This window comes from Agrilus planipennis, unplaced genomic scaffold, assembly GCF_000699045.2.
Source record: "Agrilus planipennis isolate EAB-ADULT unplaced genomic scaffold, Apla_2.0 scaffold44, whole genome shotgun sequence".
In the NCBI taxonomy this organism is placed as follows: Eukaryota; Metazoa; Arthropoda; class Insecta; order Coleoptera; family Buprestidae; genus Agrilus; species Agrilus planipennis.
This window is the reverse complement of record NW_020438939.1, coordinates 930,748-956,614: the sequence shown is the minus strand read 5'-3', so window position 1 is coordinate 956,614 and position 25,867 is coordinate 930,748. Positions and strand designations below refer to the sequence as shown.

Below are 25,867 nucleotides of genomic sequence, written 5' to 3'. Positions count from 1 at the left end.
GGAAATTAAAAAAGAGATGGACTCAACACTGGGGACATCCTCCCCGTCATATTCAACCGTTAAGCAGTGGGTTTCCGAGTTTAAAAAGGGTCGTGTGAGCACCTCTGATGGGCCTCGCTCAGGACGCCCCGTTGAGGTCACAACTCCAGATATGATCGAAAAAATTCATCAAATAGTGCTGGGAGACCGCAGATTGAAAGTGCGTGAGATAGCTGAGACCTGTAAGATGTCATATGAACGTGTGCAACATATTTTGCACCAACATTTGCATATGGAAAAGCTCTGTGCAAGATGGGTGCCGCGTTTGCTAACAGTCGACCAAAAATTGATTCGAAAAAACATTTCTACCGCAAATTTGTCATTGTATAAGCGTAATCCAAGCGAATTTTTGCGTCGATTCGTAACCGTTGACGAAACGTGGGTCCACCACTACACTCCTGAAACCAAAGAACAGTCTAAACAGTGGATTGGACCAGGGGAACCAACTCCAAAGAAGGCAAAAACAATTTTTTCGGCGAACAAGGTTATGGCTACTGTTTTTTGGGATGCAAGAGGTATTATATACATTGATTACCTTGCAAAGGGTAATACTATCACTGGTCAATACTACGCAGACTTATTGCAACGTTTGAGCCACGAGGTGAAAATTAAACGACCTCATCTGGCGAAGAAAAAAATCTTGTTTCATCACGATAACGCACCAGCGCACACGTCAATCGTTGCGACGGCTAAAATCAACGATCTAAAGTTTGAATTGATGCCGCACCCTCCTTACTCTCCAGACCTAGCCCCGAGTGACTATTTTCTGTTCCCTAATCTCAAAAAATGGCTTGGCGGTAAGAGATTTGCGGACAATGAAGAAGTAATCGAAGCTGTAAATGGTTATTTTGAGGAGCTTGACGAATCAGTCTATAGAGATGGCATTAATAGACTGGAACACCGCTATGAGAAATGTATCAGCCTTGGAGGAGATTATGTTGAGAAATAAAAAAAAAAAAATTTTTAAAAACCTTGTTTTTCTTGGTCAGGCCGGAAACTTATCAATCCACCCTCGTATGTGTCTTCTTTCTTGTTCCCACTTGGGACTGAATCATTTGCTGTGTTTTGAACACGTCCTCGTTAAGCCAGGAAATACTTAATGGGGAGAACAGACAAAGTGAAAAGAGATAACTGAATAATAGTCAGTGGTTAGACGTTGCTTTATAACTGCCTGCTTAGAATTATAGCGTTTTTGCTTTCCTAAATTCCTGAGAATGTTGAACTTTATTTAAAATCTAATGCGTTAATCTGTGTAATGTTATTTCTTTTTCTTTATAAGTGTCCGCTGCAATTCCTACTTGACATCTCTTTTCTATGTTTACGATACTCTTTACAACGTCTAGCGTTCTGTCAGCAGCCGCTCTAGTGTAGTTAGAAGCTAGAAAGAAGAATATGAATCTGACAATTTTACTGCGGACTATGTCAATTGTGAACGTTTCAACTATAGTATGTTTTTAGGGTTCCGTATCTCAAAAGGAAAAATATCCTTATGGGATCGCTTCGTTATCCGTCTGTCGGTCAAGACCCTTTTTCTCATGAACGCGTGGAGATATCAAGTTGAAATTATTATTAAATATTCAGGTCTGCAACCGCTAGGAGCTATTAAAACATCAAACTTCATATTCATCAAAGTTAATATCTTATAGCGCAAGGGTAGGGAAATTTTTTTTAATTGTAATATTGTAATTACACGTTTTGGGGAATGATTTTGGTGGGAACTTACTTTCATACTCGGAGAAAGCGGAAAAAATCTTCGAAACTCGATTTTACGAAACCCTCGGTGCGCGAGAGTTTTGTTTTTGTTACCGCCCTTACAGGTTCTGAATTTGTACTTATATCTTTTATTAACGGATTCGCCTCCAATAGAGGAACTACTTTATCAACAACATGAGATGTCCTCATTGAACACAACAAATTAATGTTGTACTAACTGGATGAACTCCACTAAAAAAATGAAGGAAAATCATCACGAATTTGTGACTTGTAGTTTTAAAATTACACTTTTGATATGCCATCTTTGTATGTTAAGTAGTTTTGTAACTCGTGTGTGGTGTGTGTCAGAATATGATATTTTTAAATTCTGATCCGTATTTATTTAGTTTTAATATCCCTGCATGTGTTCCCTTGATGAGCCTGCATCTGTTGTGAAGTGTTAGAATTGATGTTCTACTTTTGCCAATTGATTTAATTAACTTTGGCGTTTGTTTTTAATTAAGCGTGTGGCCTGCGCTCGCGGAAGAAATTGATTTTACTTGAATTGTAATAATAAGAGTAACTATATGATGACGCAAATTTAGGTTTCCGGTGTGGATGATGGCGCTGATGCGATGGGAAGCTTTTTTTTCTCCGTGAGCCTCTCCTATAGCCGTGGTATAAAGTTTGTGCTCTTGCTATTTCTGCGTCCTCGTGTTTTATTTAAGTTAATTCAGTTTACACTTCTGTTAGTCATAAATCAAGCTCAAGTTTTATAGGGTATAAAATTAAATGTGTTTATAAAATTCCGAATTCCGTTTACCACCGAAGAGCCAATGGCACTGCCCAAGTTAATTTGATTTTTACGGCTCACTCTTTGATTATTCTTCGGGCTTTTTTGTGGAAACTCTTTTGTGTTGTCCACATGTTGGGTTTCTTTTCTAATTCGCAGCCAGGAGCGCATACCAAATTTTTAACAAAATACAGTTAATTTTGAAGAAAGTAGATAAAAGTAGATAAAAAGGTAGAACTTTATTAAAACAATTATGTTTTATATGTACAAAGTACATTTACATTTACTTTGTAGACAAATTTTACAAACCAAACATTTTTAACCATCTCGGTCTTCTACTATTTTCCTCCTCCATAAAATTTTCCTCATCCTTTTTAGACCATCCTTTTTTTCCATTTGATTTTCCCATCTCTTTTTTCACCATTTCCTGTTATTTCAAATCTGGTTCTAATCTACACAGCCTGCATATTTTCATCCCTTCTTCTTTCTAGTACCTTGCCGTTCTATTTTTCCTGCATTAAATATTTTGTCCACTGATTCTAAAATTTGTTGGTAGTATAAATATCTTAATTTCTCAAAAACTTATTGCTAAATTGCTTGAAGGTCTTTTACATAATCTAGAAAAGAAACATTGAGGGATATGATTTGCACCTTTTAAGATTATACTAAAAATGTGTGATTAGTTTCACCAAATTTTATTAGATAAAAATCTTAACGAGTTTCGGTCATACAATTAGTTTTAAAATAATGAGTAATGTGTAAGGACTGAGAAAACACCCTTCGGTAGTTTATTTCTATATAGCAGCTGCTAATAGCGAAGACTGTCGTCAGACTTTTTTAGAAATGGGGTAATTGAACTAATTTAACAGTTATTTTAGCATTAAATAAATTCGTATGTTTTAGGACTTTGTATGTATGGTTCACAACAGTTGCAATTTATTATAAATACTTACGTGATTTTATAAGGATTCCGTGTTTTTTTTTTGTATGAGATATAGTTTATTTAATTAAAAATTGTTTTTGTTCCGACACTGGTCGAAACAAGTAAGTACGTTAGTCCCTGTGCAAGAAAAGAGGAGTCGAAACGCTTCGGACACTAAGCTGGATTTATTTCGAAAATAAACCGGGCTCTTTGATTCAACTGCAGAACTAGTTAATTTCAAGTAAATCTGGCTTAATGAGCATTTAACATTGATTTATACTTCATGCGACTTTATGGCCGATGTAAATTGCGGACCGAAATTAAAACCACTTCGGTAACTAGCAACAGCTGATGATGGCTCTCCGAAAAACTTTACTACTAAAACACACGTTACGAGGAACATGCTAGACTGCAACGTTGTTGTAGGTGACTATGTACGAAAATATCTCTTTATTACCATCGCAAAACATAGAACGCGCCACACGACCGTTAGAACGACAATTTTTTATTTATAAAATGTCAACTCCCTCATAAAATTCTCTTAATCTTTCCAAGATCATGAACAGCATTGCTTCGGATCGATTAAATCTTGCTCTTCAAATTGTTGTACATTTGATTTTAATTGTCACAGTTAATTATGACCAAAACACGAACCCATTATCCTGAGGGAGCGACTCTGCTTGTTTTGATCTTGCTTAGATGTCATTGATTTTGATCTTAATATAGATTATTCTGTTTTGAAGTTGCAAATTTGATTGCTGCTATTATAAACTTCCCAACATAATCATGGATAGTCTTGGTCTTGATATCCCTTTTATCCATATTGAAAGTGTTCATTTCACCGTGGCCTTCCTATTCAATCATAAAGTTGCATTCCTTTTTTTGCATATTGACGGTAATTATTTGTGATTGGTATTGCCTATTAAATCGAGTTGCAAATTTGATTGCTGCTGTTTTAAACATCCGAACATGATCATGGAAAGCTGAAAGAATTACTCAATTTTGGTCTGAATATCCCTTTCATCCATTTTAGGGATGATTATTTCACCTTGGTCTTTCCTATTCAATTTTAAAGTTGCAAATTTGACTGCTGCTGTTTTAGACATCCCAACATGATCATGGACAGTTGAATAAATTAACTAATTATGGTCTTGGTACCGCTTTCTTTCATATTGTGGGTGATTATTTGACTCTGGTCATGCCTATACAGTCTTGAAGTTGCAAATTTCATAGCTGCTGTTTTAAACATCCCAACATGATCATGGAAAGTTGAATGAATTACTCAATTTTGTCAGATATCGCTTTCATCCTTTTTGGAAATGATTATATCAGAAATTTTATATTTACCTTGGTCTTAAACATTCGGTATTGATCTTAATTTTGATCATTGAGCATTGATCTGACAGATTCTATTTTGTTCTGGGTGTTTAAAATTTGTTCTTGATCCTGCATAGAAGATCTTGGCTTTTGTATTAGAGAGGTACTCCTTCTTGGTGATGATCGTGATGCTAAATATTCGATTATGGTCTTCCCATTCAATTTTTATTTTGCAGTCAGTGTTCGTTCCCCCTTTCTTTCGATGTTATATATACTTGCGCTGTGAGATTTAATTGAGATTTCGTCCAAAAAACTTAATCATTTAAGTTATTATTTAATTATCTTACATAACCATATTATCAAAATTTGTACCTTTCTATAAAATTGGAGTTAATATTACCTTCTACAGTTATTAACGTTAACTTTACATGATGATATGTGTAGTTTGACGTTGTTGTGTGTTAGATTCTAATTTGAATTTTTCCGTAATTAAGTTTTTCTTTGACCATTTAAAAATAAACAAATCGTATTTTTGTTTTACCAGTTTTAATGAGGTGTTTAACCTATTTGAGTGTTTGTTCCTATTGTAGTTGCTATCGTTATGAAGCAGATTTTGGACGCGCGCCAAGGAATACATATATTCCTTTTCGCTAATATTAATTTCGGAGAACTTTAACTACATTAGCGGATGTAGATATGTCTGAATCAACAATTTTGAAAATACTGTTCACATTTTGTAATGTAAGAAATGTGCAATTCAGCTTAATGTATACATATATATTTATGCTGATCAAGTTAGGTATGTATATGCAAAATGTTCAGTCTAGTTACTAATGATATACTTGTGTGTTTAACGGCCATTCGAGAGTAGTGGCCCATTAGCTCAGTTGGTTAGAGCGTCGTGCTAATAACGCGAAGGTCGTGGGTTCGATCCCCCCATGGGCCAAAGCCTTTTTTTTATATAAGTAGCAATCTTACCTATCAATTTGTTTCTAAATCCATTTTTTCCTTTTTGTGCTTAAAGTATCTTTCAGTATCCATTAAGTGAGAATGTCAAAGTTAATTGTAAATAGCTGACTTTATTATTACTTTTTTGGTCTCACACATAAAACATAACAGTACTGTACTGATATGCAAGGGAAGAAAAAGTAGAGAAAGAGTAAATATAAAGATAGGAGACGATGAAGAAGTGGCCGATTTTAGATATCTAGGAAGTCAGATAAGTCAGGGCGGAAGGAGTAGTACGGATATAAAGCTGAGGATGGCGCAGGGTCGAGTCGCCTTCAGTAAAAAGAAGTCACTTCTATACTCGCGAGCAGTTAATTTAGAAATTCGAAAAAGATTGTTAAAGGTATATGTATGAAGAACGGTTCTAAACGGGTGCAAAACGTGGATGGTGGGCGCGGCGGAAAAGGAAAGGTTAGAAGCATTGGAAATGTAGTGTTACAGGCAAATGATGAGGATACCGTGGATAAAAAAGGTTAGAAATGAAGAGACATTAGAAAGAATAAGAGAACAGAGGTAGGTAGGACACCTTCTCGGGCGTGAAGGGCTAGTCAGAGACATATTAGGGGCAGTAACGGGAGTTGGGAGGGGAAGGGGCAGACCTAGATTATATTACTGTTCGCAAATAGTTCAGGATGTGGGTTGTTCTATCGTAGTTTTAGGAAAATGCGAAGATTAGCTCAGGATGAAAAGGAGTAGAAGTGCGTGCCCAACCAGTCTTAGGACTGACGACCTTATGATGATAATAATAATTTAACACTCTTGTTGGTGGTGACTGAAGGATATGACAAATCGAAGAGCAATCTTTCTCCAAAATTGAAAACAATGTAGATAATAATTCTCATGGAGCTGAATGTAACTGAGTACCAATCATCTTGAGGATATGATCAGTACGAGATGAGTAATATTTAGAATCCAAATAGAAGATAAATTAAACCTGATACGTTTTTGTATGGTTTTTGAAAATGTGAACGCTTTGTATCGTATAAGTTTCAAAAAACGATAGGCCTCAATAAAGAAAAAGTCCAAACGATGCAGTTATTTATTGGAGTCGGCAATAAGTCAGTGAGGATCGACATGGAACGCACGATTGCATTAGCGTGGTCGTAAGTAATGCATTCCGATACGGAATTAGACAGGTGATGGTTGGCGAAACGGCAATAATAATAATATTTGGTTCGAATAATAAGTAAGCAAAGGAAGGAAGAGAAGAGTGGATGGGAAGAGAGAATGAGTCGGATGCACAGGTAAAGTGCAATCTGCTAAAAATAAAAGGCATCCACCTTATAATATATATCGTAAGAATAAGAATGGAATGGCGGCGGGTGGAAAATAAAACACAAGTGCTCGCGGGGCCTCGGGTGAGGATAAGCTCGTAAATTAATATATTTAAGTTGGATCGTAAATCTCGAGAACATTAAGTCACATTTTCATAATTGCATTTGGAGTGGATACATCTCGCGTCCGTCGTCTGTTTTTCTGTTTCTCTCTCTTTGATTGTCTATAAAAACAATGAGGTACAACTGTTTGGACTCCATAGCCATCGGCAGATTTACCAAAAGGTTGAACAGTTCGGAGTCTGTAGCTGCAGATTTTGGGAGGCGATGAATTTTGGGGGTAGTCATTTAATTCCACCTAGTCTTCAGAACAGACGAACGTTGTCACACCTTACTAAGGAAGATAGATGGACTTAAACATTGGAATTACTTTTAGTTTTTTTACCCATATCTGGTGTTTATATCTATACTGTTTAGACTCCATAGCCATCGGCCGATTTACCAAAAGATTGAAGAGTTCGGAGTCTGGAGCTGCAGATTTTGGGAGGCGATGAATTTAGAAGTCGTCATTGAATTCCATCTGGTCTTTAGAACAGACGAACGTTGTCACACCTTACTAAGGAAGATAGATGAACTAAAACGTTGAAATTATTCCTTTTAGTTTTTTGACCCATTGCTGGTGTTTATACCTATAGGAAGACTCTTCAACTCTTTTATTCTTGCGTCCTGATTTGACACGAGCTAAACATAACATTCCGATGTTAAGATTAGTTCGTTCCCAATTGGTGTATTTATTAGTGTACTAGTGATGCTTTCAGGGCCGAACTAAACCCTATAACCTATAATACTAGTCGATGATTTCCCGTTTCGCCAACTTACAAATTTTCTAATTGGTTATGTTTTATTACTAAATGAATATCAACTAATCCTTTTTATAGGGCCCTGCTAAGGCGAGGAATCCTTTAAAGTTTACTATATGAATTCTATTTTATTATTTCTTATTTTATTCAGAAATATTTTTCTTCTTTATTCTGCTTACTCATGGATTGATTGATTGATTAATTAATTATTACTTTAAAACACGAAATTAAAATGTCTTTTGTAGTTTTCTGCAAAATAAACTTTCTAATTTCTAAAAATAATGGTATTGAATAAACCTTTAATCCTTAATTTTCTAGCATTGAATGTAACTATTTATACTACTTATGTACTTGGACATTAATGTTGATGAACTTTTCTGTGGTCAATTACCGAAGAAAAATAGCACAGCTACTCTTACTAAACAACAAAGAATTTACAGAAAAACAGAGAAGTGTATCAATATAAGCAGTGTTTTATTTTTTTCTACACGGGGTCAAAGAACTAGCTTTCAAATAAATAATTCCGGTTTATAGAAAAGCAAATAATATTTAGAATAAAATTTTATGTTATGTATTTACTTGATTGTAATAATTATTCATTAAATTCTAGCTTAATTGTGCAAAATAATTTATTGTTAAATAGATAGGTGCTAAACAATTTAGGTGTAGGCGCCGGGCATTTTAGTAAGTTACTGCTGTATAATTAATGAAAACTTTAAAAAATAAATTGAAATAAAAATAATCACTTTTGATTTGCACAGAATGACAGATATACGTACCGTCAATCAAATAAAGGTCTTGGCATAAAGAGTGCGGAACGATTGGTCACGTGGTTAATAAAAATGCGTGCAGATTCGTAAATTGTTTGCACGAAAAAGATTTAATTTTTTTTGCATGACTAAAAGAATGGTTTAGATAAAATCATCGAGTGAGATTTAAATTTCTAAATTTTTATTAAAATTAAAATTTGATCATTGCATTTAACAATATTTCTTTTACCAAAGTTCTTAAAACTTTCGACTAGGACTGGGTGATTATAAAATTTAACAATCGATTAACGATTGTAAGAAAATAATAATCGATTATATAGATTAATCGGAACAATCAATTATTCACACTGTTTTTTAAAGAAATAACAACCTGAAAATAATAAGTACATTTTATAGATGATATTGACCGCATTAGAAAACAAACTTAGGAAAGTTATTTTAGAATCAATTATACAGGAACATTCATGTTTTATTCTTTATTTAATATATAATAATATCAGTCAACTTCACCCAGAAAAAGTATTATTTTTAATGATTTGCTTGATAAACATTTGGATTAATCGATTAAACCGATTAAATTTTAATTAATCGTAGAATTTTCTCTGCCTCTCTAAAAGAAGCTATTGCAAACTTAATTGTCACCCCCTGTAGATTCAGTATCGGCAGTGCGTCCGAACCGTAAAAAGAAAAGACTCACTATGGTAAGAACGCGAATAGCAGAAGGTTTAAATGCGTGTCGAGCCAAGTGGCACGTAGCATAAAAAGAAGCCAATAATTGATTAGTTATTGAACGATTTGTTTGTAAATTTAGAACGCGACAGCAAATTCATTGAAACATTATGCAAATAGCGCGCTCGCTTGATTTGTTCTTGCGCATATGTATGATGTATAATAACTGTGTATATTATAGTACGAAAAGGCGACATACCTGAACATGCATTGGAATATTAAGGGAGAGAGGTTACGTGTGTGGAAATGTAATTAAATTAAAGAAAACAACGGATTTCTGTGTAAGTAATAATCACGCAATCGATACTTCGTAGAAGAATGGCAAACACAGAAGTGGCTAAGTGCATTATCAATACTCTAAAAATGCAGGAATACTTACCAAGTACGAAGGATGATAAATGCTATCCAACCAATAAAAATTAAGACTTATGCAGCTGTAACTAACAAAATCTAATTGTGAGAACTACAAGAATAAGACCAAACTCAACACTTAATCGTTAATTAATACAAAAATTAAAGTGCAGAGAGAATAATCAAGGATTAATGATCATGAAGACCATAATTTGACCTACAAGTGTAGAATCGTTATCAAAACTCCAAAGCCTACAATAATAAAAATAATACTAAGATTAAATGACATCTAAAAGAGGAAAGCGAAGAACACGATTTAATCTTCAAGAAAACGACTAAATGTTTAACCTGATCTACGCAAACAATGTTATAATTTATAAAGGCTTGAACTATACTTAAGAACAAACAATCAAGAATAAGACTTGAATTGTTCTAATATATTGTTCGGATACCAGTGCATTTAAATCAACCAACTCAATGGTTAGCGGATTTTCAAAGAGAATTGAAACCGTTGAAACTGTTGAAATGAGTCTATAATGCTTGTAAATACTAAAAGTCGACAAGGTGACAAAATCATAGTAATAAATTATCGTTGATCGAAACTTTATATACCGGCGCTATTATGTGGTACTGGACCAGGTCCTGAGAAAAGTGGCGAATCCGTCGACTACCGGATTCATTCATTCATTTTCATGAATTTTTTTTTTGTAGTTTTATCAATTCTTGATGCTTTACAAACTTCAGACTGTGAATGACTATAAGAGTTGTAACAGTGCCCGATGTCACGCACAATAGATATACTATGTTATTAATCTGGGTTTATTTATTTTCACATGTTGTCCAGAATTAGTTTAGTCAACGGTTCTCAAATGATGTTCCGCGTAACCCTGGTGTTCCGTGGAAGGGTCACAGGGGTTCCCCGAGATACGGCGTCTTTTGTCCTAATAAAAATATACAAAATAATGGGAAAAGCAACCGTTCTGTATTTAACAATAACAATAGAATATTTTTAATTAATTTATTCATCATCATCATAAGGTCATCAGTCCTAAGACTGGTTGGACACGTACCTCCACTCTTTCCTATCCTGAGCTAAACTTCGCATTTCCCTAAAACTAGAACAGCCCACATCTTTAACTATTTGCGAAGAGTAATCTAATCTAGGTCTACCTCTACCCCTCCTAACTCCTGTTTCTGCCTCTAATATGTCTCTGACTAGACCTTCATGCCTGAGAAGGTGTCCTACCAACCTATCTCGCCTATTTTTTATTGACTTCCATAGAGTCCTCTGTTCTCCTATTCTTTCTAATACCTCTTCATTTCTAACCTTTTCTACCCACGATATCCTCATCATCCGCCTATAACACCACATAATTTATTATTATTTATTAATTAAATATATTGATTTTATTGTCCAACAACTCTGCTAAACCATTACGATTTCTTCTTTTAGTGGAAATCTACATTCCCAAATAATTTCAATTTTCTGCCCTACAGAATAATTATTTATCAAAACGTTATTAGTTACAAACCACACCTACCATTCCAGAAGAGTTTCTTTGCTCGTAAGTTTTAGTCGCACCTCGAGCTTCTCATCCTCTCCGTACCTCCGTACCATATTATCCAGGTGCAAATGAACACGAATTTTTAATTCCTTTTTTCATTTTTTTTTATTCGTTGTGTTGCAGTGTTGCGGAGATGTAATCTGCCCACTTAAATAACAATATCCGTGAGTTTTATTTTCGCCACATTAATATCGGCCGTTAAAGAAACGAATGAAACACTTGTTAAAGTATGCAAATTTCAAGAGACAGCCCCGGCCATATTTTCGAACTAAAGGACCCCGTGACATGTTTATTCAAACAGGATTCAAGTAAATTGAATGGCCCTATTATATTTGGCCACGCAAAATGGATAAATCAATCGACGAAAAGAAAATTAAATTGTACAGAAATGACGTGCACAATTTAAAAAAATTACAACAATAGATAGTAAGCAGTACCTTCAGTCGAACTATAACGAACAACGGTTATAACGAACGCCCTGTTGTAACGAACGAAATTCAAAGATCAAAATATATTCCATTCAAACTTGGATATAACGAACACATTTATAATAAATGATCGGCCTTATGGAACGTTTTCATTTTTATGCAGTATTTGTAATTTTTTGAATTAAATGATATTTTATAAAAAATTTTCAAATTATACCTAGGATGTCGATGAAAATAACCAATAACAAATACACGGTTAAAACGAACAAGATTCTTAGCCGCTTTGTGTTGGAATTTCCGAACTTAAGAAAACAACCCCCCGGTGATGAAATACTAAACAGTTTCATCTGTAGGCTTCCGCGGCTAGTGTCGATAGTAGGTTGGTTTTCGGGATGATTACCACTACCATTAATATTTTTTGACACGTATTAGAAGTTGCAAATGAATCTCTTTAAATAGCAAAGGTTGAGGACTTAAAATTTCGTACTTCTTGCAAGCTCCAGATTGACCTCAAGTTGAAGTGTCTTGTGGGTGTGTTGCGACTTTTATACATCGTATTATTCGCTTTCTTTGGCTCGAACAAAGTCACGAAAAGTAATAACGAGCAAAAAATAATGCGTTCACTTCCAGAAGGAGCACGTGCTCAAAATATAATAGTTAGGACCGGGCTTAACAAACAGTACTGGCGAGAAGAATTTGCGTTTGACCAATAATTTGGTATTATATCAATAGCAAGATGAAAAACAGGATGTCTAAAGAACATTTGAATCCAAAATCGAATTTTATAACGGCACCCTCCGTTTCTCTACAATTCGCCTCTTTTACCATTAATAATTCATTTAATTTACTATGAAAGAAGTGCTTTAATTAAAGATATAATTAGTAGAAATCCAAGATATTTCCTATATTATTACTGATCCAGTTTTAACTTAAGGTTTCATCCTCTTTCCGGGTTATTTAAATTTCTGCGTGTTCCTGTTATGAAACATGTTAGTGTCAGTTTCCAAAAAAAAACATGCTTATACGTGAAAATAATTAAGAGAAATCTTAAAATGTATTTAAAAGATCTTATGTGCATTTCGAAAAATTTTAGATACATTTAATTATGAACTTGAGCTTTGTATGGAGAAGATATCAAAGCGATAATTGGAGAATTGCTTCTCCAAATAAAATTGTCATACTTATAGAAATAATACCAACCATTTTTGCCAGGTAATATCAAAGTACAGTAGAATCCGCTTATAATGACATCGAAGAGAAATGACAAACACGTCATACTAAGCGAGCGTCAAACAAAGCATAGCCTTAGAAAATAAACAACTTTCTATTTTGGTTGGTTATTTAGTTTAATAAAGAGGAAAACTACAAATTGTATATATTTATTAACAGAAAAAGAAAAAGAACGATGAATTGTAATATCAATATACATAAGAAGGGTCAGAAAAATGAGCGAAAATGTTATTATTAATCATTTGGGTCACTACAGCCGGATATGATTTCTTGAGAATCAGTCATAATAAACGATATGTCATTTTAAATGGAGTCATTATATTCAAACTTTTCTATAGAGAATTTAATACGAAAAACAAACTTAACACTGCAATTACTTCATATTAAGCGGTTGGTCAGTATAGGCGGAATCATAATAAACGAATTCCGCTGTATGTACATAATTTCTTTCTGCCAGTCTTCCTCTGATTTAACGGACTAATTAAATTCAATTCGACAGAATTTTTTCATCGTAGTTCCCTAATGTCTAGATTTTTTAATGTTACAGATTTATGATTTTATATCCACAATTTCTTCAGTCTCATTTGAACGAATTGTTGTTTCCTTTAGACGTTAAGGGTCATTACGTCTCAAACTCAACAAAATTTCGAACTTGAGATCGCGTATTCCTTTGAGTTTCAATTTCATTTAGAAGAAATTAATAATTTTTGTAATATTCCTTGTATTTAGACTGTTCTTCTTTTTCCGTTTTTCAGTCGGTCCGGTCCTGATTCCGGACGGTCCTCGCCGAGGTGCAATAAGAACGGCAATAAACTATTTATAAATTATAAGGAGAGTGCCAGTAATGTATTTTTATTTGTCGCCGTTCTTGATTTGGTCACATGACGGTAATCAGTCATAGTTTGTCACTCATCTGCTCTGGCCCGTGCGTGTCTATAGTAACATGTGTGTGCGCGCTTTTTTTACACCGTACTGTACTTGTAAACGTACGTGTGTGCGAGTATTAATTTAACGGAACGATGCTTTGACTCGGGCTAAATATACCTCACAATCAGGTAGCCGACGTCCGTCGGTTTTAGTCCGTCACGAAATTTCTTTTTTTTTTTTTATTTATTTCATTTTCATCTCGGTTATAACTAATATTATTATTATTATTATTGCCATTGTCATCAATTATTAGTCATACCGAATAAGTTGGACGCTAAGCGATGCTGACGTCTTATGACAACTCCAAATTTATTTGTGTGGGTACGTACGCCTCTGCGTATTTAATTTTAAATGAATTATCTACCTGTCTTTTGCATAACAATGTTGTATTTAGTTTCATACTCTGCTAGACCGCAAGGCACAGAACTTTGGGGCGAGACGGAATAGGGTGTTAAGGAGTATTGACGTCGCCTGCCAATGTGCCAGGGGAAAGGAGTGGGGGGGGGGGCAAGATGGGACCGTAGGCAAAAGTAAATATAAGTTTTAAACGTTTACTACACAAAAAAAAAATAATAACTTATTTTGTTTCTTGAGAATTGTTTAATTTTTTCTTAATAGTAGCCTATATTGATCGGTGGTGGTTCGACTTCGAACTGTAAGAGGTGCATAAACAAATATTGAGGGTGCATGAAATGTAAATGGGGGTGGATTATATTTAAACATATCGTAACCGAAATTTTAATCAGGAACATAACGCAGATAATTGTTTCTTTTAAAAGTGAAATTTTTTAAATATTAAATGTGAATGAAACCTAATGAAAATATGGAACTAGATTTGGGGATGTTTAAGGTTTATTAAATGATTCATTAAATTAATCATAGGAAAATTCACTGTTAGTTGTTAAAAATACATTTGATGAATTTATTTAAACTGAAAGAATCCGTTTCGGTTAACTTCGCGCGGGAAATATAATTTGGGCTTTTGATTGAAATTCTCCAGGAAGGGCATCTGTCTCTTCTTCCTTGACAATGCTCTCGATGGATCAGAATTTTTTCTTAATATGTAGAGGGAAAACTTGGAAGCCTTTCACTTAAAAATCGAAATAATCCAAAAGTCAATCAATTGTGGTGATAAAACTTTGTTGACCGTCGTCGGTTGGAATTGCTTCTTAACGTTTCGCTAGCGTAAGCGGCGAGCTTCTTCAGAGATCTTTCCATTTCTGATGCTGGATTTTCAACCGACGAGGGACGAATCAGGACATTAGCATCAGTTAAGGATTTAAATAATTTTATCCTTTCTAAAAGTTACATTTACGTTCAATATTATATTCGTAATTTACTTGATAATTAGACTGGCATCAATTAAAATGGTGAATTAAGAAAAAACCACCCACTTTCCTATTGATTGATTGATTGATTGATTATTGATGTATTGGCACCTTTCATTATTATTTAAAATTAATTACTTAAAGTTAGATATACGGCTCTATCGCATTAGCTAAAAAATAAAACTAAATTGGTTCTGCGTTAGATAATGAATATTCTTTTTTGACGTGTTGCCCCGAGTAATCATTAAAACCTTTTCATCCGTCTGGATCTTGAGTCAATTTCATTGAGACGTTTGAACATCAATTACCGACCGTTCGTTGCCAGAAACAGCATACAGAGAGAAGTAGGCACGAGTGCCAAAAAGGAACGCCAAGAAAGAACTGACCACAGAACGACAGACAGACAGACAATATGGGCCGTAATTAAAGTGCAAACAAACGAAAGGTTTTATGAAAAAACTAAAAAAATAGACATGCGACAGACGCGTGCGACCCTAGACGTACAAAACGGTTGGAATCATCACATCCTGGAATGAAAAAGACGAATGGGAAAGAGGAAGAAAAACTATATACGTAGGTATCATTATCATCATAATTCGTCAGTAACAGGCAACGACGGTAGCGGCGACATTTGTTTTTGAGGAAGACAGCGAAGTAATTACCAGTTCCGAAATAGCTTAAGAATAATAGTAATAATATTAGCTAACTATAATAACATTAGTGACTATCGCTCGACTATAACAAGCAGCTAAAATTAAATAAATCGTCGGTGGATTCGTCTTCTCGCTTGTCGACCAGACAGCGCATTGGTAATTATAAATCACTTCGAAAATCATGGACGCGGACAATTTTCACTTGTGGGACAAAAATCCACGTGATTCTAAACGAAGATTCACTATTTGCATAATGGCAAATACTTATTATTATTTGAATTGCTTTATATGATTTGTCAACATAATAACAAGTTCGACTCACTATAATAAGAGGTGTTTTTTTGTAAAAATTTCTCAGTATCACTATCCCATGTCAACATTAGTATTGAAGAAGACTTAGGTATCTATTTTTATTATTTGTACTATCTTTCCCAATGATATATTAAGATTTGTTTAACTAGAAGCAATCAGAAAGGGATGAAATGTTCTTTATTGGTTATGTAATCTCCACCGACGTTTCGCCTTTCGCTCTGAGGTTATATAAAGATAGATTACTTAGTTATATTGGACGGATAGATTGGAATTTTCTTGTATAATCACTAAAAGTCTCTAAGGTGACAAAATCATACTAATAAATTATCGTTAATCAAAACCTGATGTACTAACAAGCGACAGAAATTATAACAGTTCAGTCATACTCTGGTGTATTCTTGTTCACATGAAAAAGTAAAAACAAGAACTATATCAAAATGACAAATAATTTAGCGTATTAATCAATAAATAATATAAATTAGGACAAATGACTTATAAAATTATTATTGCTGGTGTTGTTTTTCTTATTTTTCTCTGGTAGAATTACCCAGTACTGCCCATTATGCAGATAAAATCTTTTTTTAAATAAGTTATGGTACACTACGTTTATCACTAAACATTTGGATATTTAGCAGATGAAGCTTTATAATAGTTTAATTTATTTGTGGATGTAGCCGTTCAATGATTTATTTGTTTATTGATTTATATCCAAAAAGTTTCATTATAAATCACATGAGATCTCTTTTTAAAATAGGATCTTTAAACGTGATGAAACAGCATTTTAGGATTTAACTTGGTTTTATAGTAGTCTTCGTCAAATTCCTCTAACACGTTCACATTCATCAAAAGCGTGCGGTCCATTAGTCTGCTCAACCTACTTACAGTAGTAATTCACCATTTGACTAGGTACCAATACATTTCTTTTATACGTGCTTGTATCTAATTTAATGAATTTATTTTTGAAATTGTCTAATGTACGGTGCGTGCCCACGCCGCTGGCGTTGCAAGTTGTGGGAAGAAACTTTGCGCGATTGTTTGTTGTGTGATTAACTATTAAAAGATCCTAATCGGCGTCACTGGTGGAACGGCCAATCTTTATTCTTTCATCGGGATATCAATCACGCGAGGGGCCGCTTCCAAGAATCCTACAAATTTCGGAGGCGCGCTCTCGTTCTGTCACGTTATCGCAAAACACTCGAACGGGTGCCACGGATGGCGGATGGATAAGTATGGGTACCGTGATGTTTATTTTAATTTTCATGATGCTCATTTGGTAGTAGTTATGTAGTAGCGACGTGTCAAACTGATGAGCTTGATTAAAAAAGCGATTCAGTTTCAAGAAACGGTTTAAATTTCATTGTATTATGTTTGAACAAAAATACTGGTATGTAAGGGAAGAAAAAGTAGGGAAAGAGCGAATATAAAGATAAGAGACAATAAATTAGAAGAAGTGGTTGATTTTAGGTATCTAGGAAGGCAGATAAGTCAGGACGGAAGGAGTAGTAGGGATATAAAGCAGAAGATAGCGCACTTCGGTGCTCGCGAACGATTAATTTAGAAATTCGAAAAAGATTGTCAAAGGAGCACGGCGTTGTACGGGTGCGAAACATGGACGGTGGGCACGGCGGAAAATAATAGGCTAGAAGCGTTCGAAATGTGGTATTGCAGGCGAATGATGAGGATATCGCGGATAGACAAGGTTAAAAATGAAGAGGTATTAGAAAGAATAGGAGAACAGGGGACTCTATGGAAGTCAATAAGAAATAGGCGAGATAGGTTGGTAGGACACCTTCTCAGGCATGAAGGTCTAGTAAGAGACATATTAGAGACAGAAACAGAAGTTAAGACGGGCAGAGGTAGACCTAGATTAGATTACTATTTGCAAATAGTTATGTTCTAGTTTTAGGGAAATGCGAAAATTAGCTCAGGATAGGACCAACCAACCAACCAACCAGTCTTGGGACTGACACCTTATAATAATCATGATGTTTGAACATCAGGGTTGGATTGGTCAATTTCTTTTTAGAACTTAATTTAACCAAAAGCTGATTGACTAACAAAAGGCCCTGCAAGTGCTAGATGAATTTTTAATTCAATACAATTTCGAATGAGAAGGCCACATTTCATTTTGAATGTCAAAAGACGGTTGATGTGGAGTGAACATCAACCACGGCGTTCCACTATACCTGAACTGTCAACGGGTAATTAGACACTCAATCATATCCTAATATCTGTGACCCTACGAATGTAATACATTGATATTTTAACATGCCAGAAGATTGCTGATTTAAATTTAGTTAAAAATTCCGATTAAACGACAATATCCACTATGTCGAAAATGGTCCTAAGGCACAGTTCCCTCTTTTTAATCAGGCGTTGTTCCACAATTTTGTATCATGAAAGGAGATGGCTCCACAAAATTTCATTAGAAATTTGCCTATTCAATAATATTATTATTGTAGAGCATCTTACATGTATATTATGATTATGATACTTCTTTCAGTCAGCGAGATCTCCGCTAAACATTTTTTTTTCTTTTTGTAAATGTTTGTATAACTGCTGTTACATTTCTGTAAAATATCAATTAACATTCAAACTTTAATTTGACTTGCACGTTTGGATATACATGTATGAAATATCGCTTAGCAAATAGCGTTTTCATATTTGTATTGCTGATCAAAGTTTACTATACGAGGGTGGATTGATAAGTTTCCGGCCTGACCAAGAAAAACAAGGTTTTTAAAAATTTTTTTTTTTTATTTCTCAACATAATCTCCTCCAAGGCTGATACATTTCTCATAGCGGTGTTCCAGTCTATTAATGCCATCTCTATAGACTGATTCGTCAAGCTCCTCAAAATAACCATTTACAGCTTCGATTACTTCTTCATTGTCCGCAAATCTCTTACCGCCAAGCCATTTTTTGAGATTAGGGAACAGAAAATAGTCACTCGGGGCTAGGTCTGGAGAGTAAGGAGGGTGCGGCATCAATTCAAACTTTAGATCGTTGATTTTAGCCGTCGCAACGATTGACGTGTGCGCTGGTGCGTTATCGTGATGAAACAAGATTTTTTTCTTCGCCAGATGAGGTCGTTTAATTTTCACCTCGTGGCTCAAACGTTGCAATAAGTCTGCGTAGTATTGACCAGTGATAGTATTACCCTTTGCAAGGTAATCAATGTATATAATACCTCTTGCATCCCAAAAAACAGTAGCCATAACCTTGTTCGCCGAAAAAATTGTTTTTGCCTTCTTTGGAGTTGGTTCCCCTGGTCCAATCCACTGTTTAGACTGTTCTTTGGTTTCAGGAGTGTAGTGGTGGACCCACGTTTCGTCAACGGTTACGAATCGACGCAAAAATTCGCTTGGATTACGCTTATACAATGACAAATTTGCGGTAGAAATGTTTTTTCGAATCAATTTTTGGTCGACTGTTAGCAAACGCGGCACCCATCTTGCACAGAGCTTTTCCATATGCAAATGTTGGTGCAAAATATGTTGCACACGTTCATATGACATCTTACAGGTCTCAGCTATCTCACGCACTTTCAATCTGCGGTCTCCCAGCACTATTTGATGAATTTTTTCGATCATATCTGGAGTTGTGACCTCAACGGGGCGTCCTGAGCGAGGCCCATCAGAGGTGCTCACACGACCCTTTTTAAACTCGGAAACCCACTGCTTAACGGTTGAATATGACGGGGAGGATGTCCCCAGTGTTGAGTCCATCTCTTTTTTAATTTCCTTCGGCGTTAACCCCTTCAAATAAAAGTATTTGATGACAGCACGATTTTCCTGCTTTTCCATTTTTACGAAAACCACAGAGGCGTCTTGTTCAGCGTGCTGTCAAACCTACACTAGCAAGGAGATCGGGCTGAAACTATAGCTACAAGCTATCCAAGGATGGTACTATAGAATGTCACCTCAAGGTAGGCCTAGTGGCGTCATCTCTTGGTTAGGCCGGAAACTTATCAATCCACCCTCGTACTATATGTAGATATATTAAAGGTTCTTCTTTGTATCTGCAGCCTTTTCCAAACAGGACAACGGTTTGTTTTTCATAAAGCTTTTATTGAAAGAAGGCATCGATTTGATTGAGTCTATTATGACTGCCATTATAAAATTAGTACATTTTAGCACGTACTTATAAGTAAAGTTTAACAGTTAGAAATATTCCCAATATACATATATGCAATACTCCTAATAAAAGGAACAAATAATATCTTACTCTTCGGTTATTGTAAAGAGTTATAGTATGCGTCATTTTTTTGTTTTCTTCAGCATAAGGTAGTAAATCCTAAAAGAGACTGGTTGGACACACCCCTTCACTTTTTCCTTATAATCTGAGCTAATCATCACATTTTCCTAAAACTAGATTAACGGTTCGCGAGTGTAGAAGTGACTCTTTTTGTTAAAGGATACTCGTCCTTGCGCTATCCTCTGTTTTATATCTCTTCTGCTTCCTGAGTAAACTAACTACCTAGATACCGAAAATTAGTCACTTCTTCTAATTTTTCGTTTCCTATCTTTATATTCACTCACTTCGCTCTTTCCCTATTTTTTCTTCCCTTGCATATCAGTATTTTTGTTTTACTTTTATTTATTTTCATACAATACTGTCTTGTCAATACCACATTCATTTTGTTTAAGGCTATATATCTAACTCTTCCTTGCTGTTTTAATTTTATCGCATGTCCATCCCCAACAAGAAAACTGTTCTTAAAATGTAAAAGATGTGCGATTTAAGATAAGCACACACTGGAGCGCAATGAACGTACGAAGCGCAGCGGTTGAACGGGGACAACGCGTAACGCGTTTGTTTATAGTCGTGCACCTTGATGAGCAAAATGTTTATTGACGGGACGTGGGACGCGAGGAGTATTGATTGATCACAATAGATGAGTCATCTATTTGAGTTAGAAAATAAATTTTAGAAAGTAATATCCAAGGAGAAGTTTGCAAAGCTACTAACGGAAGGGTACTAATATCAGTGGTGCATAGTACCAACTACATCACGCACGTCAATCAGGGAAATCTTTCCCACCATAACTTAACCGAACAACATGAGGCATAGCACTTCAGACAGGTCAATCAGGGAATCAGTATAGCCAGGAGTTGGTACAATTGTAATCAATCTAGTACATTTTTTGTACGAGTTATGACGAACTTTAAAGGGGGCCATCGTTATCGGCAGCGGGGAAATCCCTTAGTTTTTATTAGTCGGTACAAAGTAAATAAAAGTAATAAAAACCTCTGGCAATGCTACAGGGAATCCTCTTTTACTATCACATAACGTAAGCCCAAGGAGCATGGCACTTTACACATACCAATCAGGGCTCCTCCATACTCTAACTTAATTTAAACTAATAATTCGGTCAACAAGCATTTAGCCATAGCCTCTACCACAAGCTATCTATGACCATTCGATAGCCGAATTTAGACATTTAAACACGCTGATTACGGTAACAAAAAATTCTATTAAACGACAAGATTCTTGATATCGAAAGTAGGACATTTAGTTATTAGTTTAATTTTTTCATTAGACTTACAATTAACTAGTTCTACACTATTCTATTATCAGCTGTTTCAGCTGTACAAAATCACTCTACAAATCTACCTATATACTCTAGAACATTATCATATAGTGTTATACATACGTAGAAATTGCCCTACGCCATTACATCCGAATACTTGCTTTATTTTATTCTTTAACCATAGTCATCATAATCACTACCACCACCATCATCATCATCATCATCATCATCAGCTAAGCAGCTAATTGTTTCGCCCATTGGTTGGTTATACACCGTAAACGTTTTAACTAGCTGCTTACCAATTGAGTTCCTCAGGCTCAATACAGGCCAGAGCTGCAATACCAACAGATGACGTATATAAATTATACAGCACAAAATGGACATTGACGGATAAAAATGCATTAACAGGCTGTATAAAAGTATCGCATTCGGATAATGAAGTGTAAGCCGGGTCGCTTTTCATCGAAGAAGAAGAAATTAATCACTGCATCTTACACGATTACACTATAGCCGGGGGCACAAATGCAATATACATACATATGTATGTATGTATAAATGTAATTATAATAACCATACTAAACATATGTATATCAGCTTACATGCATTTTAAATTCGATCACCAAATGATAAATCGGTTTTCGTATTGGAACGAGATCTAATCTAGATGTTATTAAAACACCTGCCAAAATGATCAGTTTACATACGAAAAAAAGATCGTCGGTGGTACGAACAGTTTTTATTACAATATTTTCCCTGACTGTAGTGTCGCAAAATCTACGTTCCATCCGGGTAAGAAATCGCATTTTCTCCTTATTAGATGGTTTCAAATCTCGGTTTCTGTTCGAGAATTTGTTGTACTTCTTTCTTCCCTTGATGCGTAATTATCAATTTTTTTAAAGTCAGAGGGGGCACTCAAATTCTTTTCCTTAGATTTTTGCATAAAATGAAGGCGTGATACATACTATACTTGGGAAGAAAATAGGCAAATTATTTATGAGATAAGACGTATCTTCTTTCTTGTTTCCACTTGGAAATGTAGTAATTAATTTGCTGCGTTTTGAACACACTCTTGTTAAATTAGGAAGTGCTTCATGAGTAGTACAGACATAGTTGTTATTTTTTTGGTACAACGATAAATAAATATTATTATAGGGATATGTAACTATTAAGTAATGTTAAGAAATGTGTATGTCTTGTTGTTAGTTCTTAGTATTTTACTTTTGTGTTCTTTTCTAAAAGAGGGTAGTTTTTATGGTAGTTAGGGAAAAAGGTTAGTTGTGTATATACAATAAGGAGAGTTCGTGACGGATAGTCAGCGCGGTCGGACGTCTTAACCATTAGTAATGTAAATAGTTATAGTTCATCAATCAGAAAGAATATTTTTTAACCACACCACAATTATTACAGTTTATAAACAATTCCATTGTGTTTTTGTCGCTTCTTCAATTATCTGCCAACAATAGTGAAAAGAGATAACCGAATAATAGTAAGCGGTACAGCAATTAGAGGCTGTTTAGGTTATCAAAAGATCAGGGTCGGCTTTATAACTGCCTGGTTGGAATTATATCGTTAAACAAGTATCTGCTTTCCTAAATTTCTGGGAATGTTGAACTTTCTTTGTAGCATCATGCTTATATTATACTTGTCTGCATCTCTTTCTGTTACACATTAATTGGTGTAATGTTCTTTCTTTTTCTTTGTTAGTGTCCGCTGCAACACCTACCTGACATCTCTTTTCTATGTTTACTATATTTCCTACAACGTCTGTCGTGAGTAAAAGGCATTCTATCAGCAACCGCTCTAGTCTAGTTAGTAGTAAGATCAACACATTATTTTCGTAACTCCCAGTAAGTTTCTTCGCTATTTTTTTTAATGGAAAGAAAGTAAAAGGCACTGTGTCATAGATGTGCACAAAAGAAAAATCATTTGTGCTTGTTATCGTTAAGAAAGTAAAAACGTGAAAAAAGTAGCGTATCGGCCAAGAATCGATCTCGGGGCAAATCCGGACACATCCGAATTCATTTTGCATACGTATAAATTGTTAAAATTGTAAGAACAATTTTTTGCTTGTGATTGTTTGAAGTGTCAAAACTTAAGGTTAATTCATTTGCACATAAATATCTTTATATTCGCTCTTTCCCTACTTTTTCTTCCCTTGCATACCAGTATTTTTGTTTTACTTTTTTTTATTTTCATACAGTACTGTTTTGTCAATACCATTTCCATTTTATTTAAAGCTGTCTCTAACTCCTCCTTGCTAGATGCCAATACTGCTGCTATAACAGTTAATCTACATAAAAGTTTTTAATTCCTTAAAAAAAAAATACAACGTGTAATTATACAAGACGCTACTGAAGTGAAACTTTTTCAAACACACAAACATACCGGGATAGGGGTTAAGGAATTGGTTTAATGGTACTATTTGTACACTATGCTTCGCACGGGTGCAATGCTGATAGTAAATATACTATAGAATGCCTTTATATACAACAATCACAGCTTTTTTGTCATTAGACAATACAAACCGGCCGGTACCGCTGCAACCGCTGTCCCTGCATTTTAAGTCTGTAATATCTTCGAAAATATTAATTTAAATTGCATGCTGTAAAGGGCCATATTGATCTACATTAAATGCACAATGTATTTAAAAGTACTTAATCCGATAAGGATTAATGCTGTATTGCTTAAAATCGCTTCGTAAATAAGCCATTATTTCTCGTAAAAAGTAAAGGATAAAAAACGGTTATTGTGGGTTATCCCTAAGAGATAGACATATACCATCGCGGAATTTTTTGTAACCTTTTTAAGGTGTACAATACTGTAGTATATTATTTTGATCTAGCTCGTAGGGTTCAGCCAGCGTTTGCAATGTAAGCGCAAAAAATGTGTTTATTTACGACATCACATTACAAACCTCTATAATTATCAGTGTTTCTCTACTATATTACGCATGTATTATACATATAAACCTTCCTCTTGAGTTACTCTATCTATTAAAAAAAACGCATTAAAATCCGTTGCGTAGTTTTAAAGATCTAAGCATACACAGGGACAGACAGCGGGGGAAATGCGTTGCATGATTTCGTTACATAGCTATTCGCATGAAACGAACTTACCCTACCGTGCGTAAAGAAGTTTCACTTCAAAAATACATATAAGGGTTAAAGTGTTTAAGTGATTCTTGAAGAAACCTCAATATTCTGTAATCCATTGAAACTTTCACAAACAATCGTTTGCAACGTCCACTAGGGCTGGATGAATGGATAATCTTGTGCTGCAGACAAAATCTTCGGAATAACTTGCCGATTTTCGTCTGCTACGATTAACATATAAATAATGTACGTACAAACATGCGAGTTTGAATTATTCCACGAAGACCTTACACACTCACACACACACACCTACAAACGAATACATTGACAGTGTCGTCGTATCGTTTATTCGCTCGCACCTTACCGGGCAATGCATAAATGTCACCAGTCGTAAGTTATGGTTTCAGTGTGGCAGCCGTATTGGAAGTGTTACTTTTACGAGCCTGCTTGTCGGAATGCACTGAAAGTACATTTTATGTCCTTCATGTTGCATTATTTGTTGCAATGTATGTTGCTTGCTCCTGCCTGCCCTGCTTGCTTTCCACCGTGCCTGTCGGTCGACTTCTTCTCTTTCTTTGCCGCAAACCCTCCAACCGTATCGGAACCGATTATTGTTTGTAATTATTATCACATACAGGTAAGACAAACAGTTCACCGAACGTGGAAATTACACATTACAAATGCATAATTTGATGAACGTATGGAATATATTTCTCAATCACATCTGCCTCAAAATATCTTGTGCTTCTCGGAAAACTATCTGAAACTAACTGAACTCTCAAAATCCTTTGAACAAAGCGTAACACTCCTCAAAAGCTTTACATATTTGACTTATATAGATGAGCTTTATTTAAAATCAAAGAAAATAGATACATAACAGATTATAAAAGAAAAAACATACATATTTGTCCAAATTCTCGTACAAATATACATATAAGCTTTAAAGCAGTGATTCCCAACCGGTGGTTCGCGAACCCCTGGGGGTTCGCAGTGTTTGCAGAAGGGGTTCGCGAAAATAATATTGTAATGGCGGATTTTTTAAAA

At 35.0% G+C, this 25,867-nt stretch overlaps 1 protein-coding gene and 1 non-coding gene across 2 annotated transcripts in view; both read left to right on the top strand.

Moving 5' to 3' along the window:
* LOC108733464 (protein dead ringer-like) overlaps positions 1-25,867 on the top strand; it is a 198,392-nt gene that overhangs the window by 151,884 nt on the left and 20,641 nt on the right. The gene's annotated exons all lie outside the window — the stretch shown is intronic.
* Trnai-aau lies at positions 5,636-5,709 on the top strand. Its single transcript has one exon. It is a non-coding gene; the product is annotated as a tRNA-Ile (tRNA).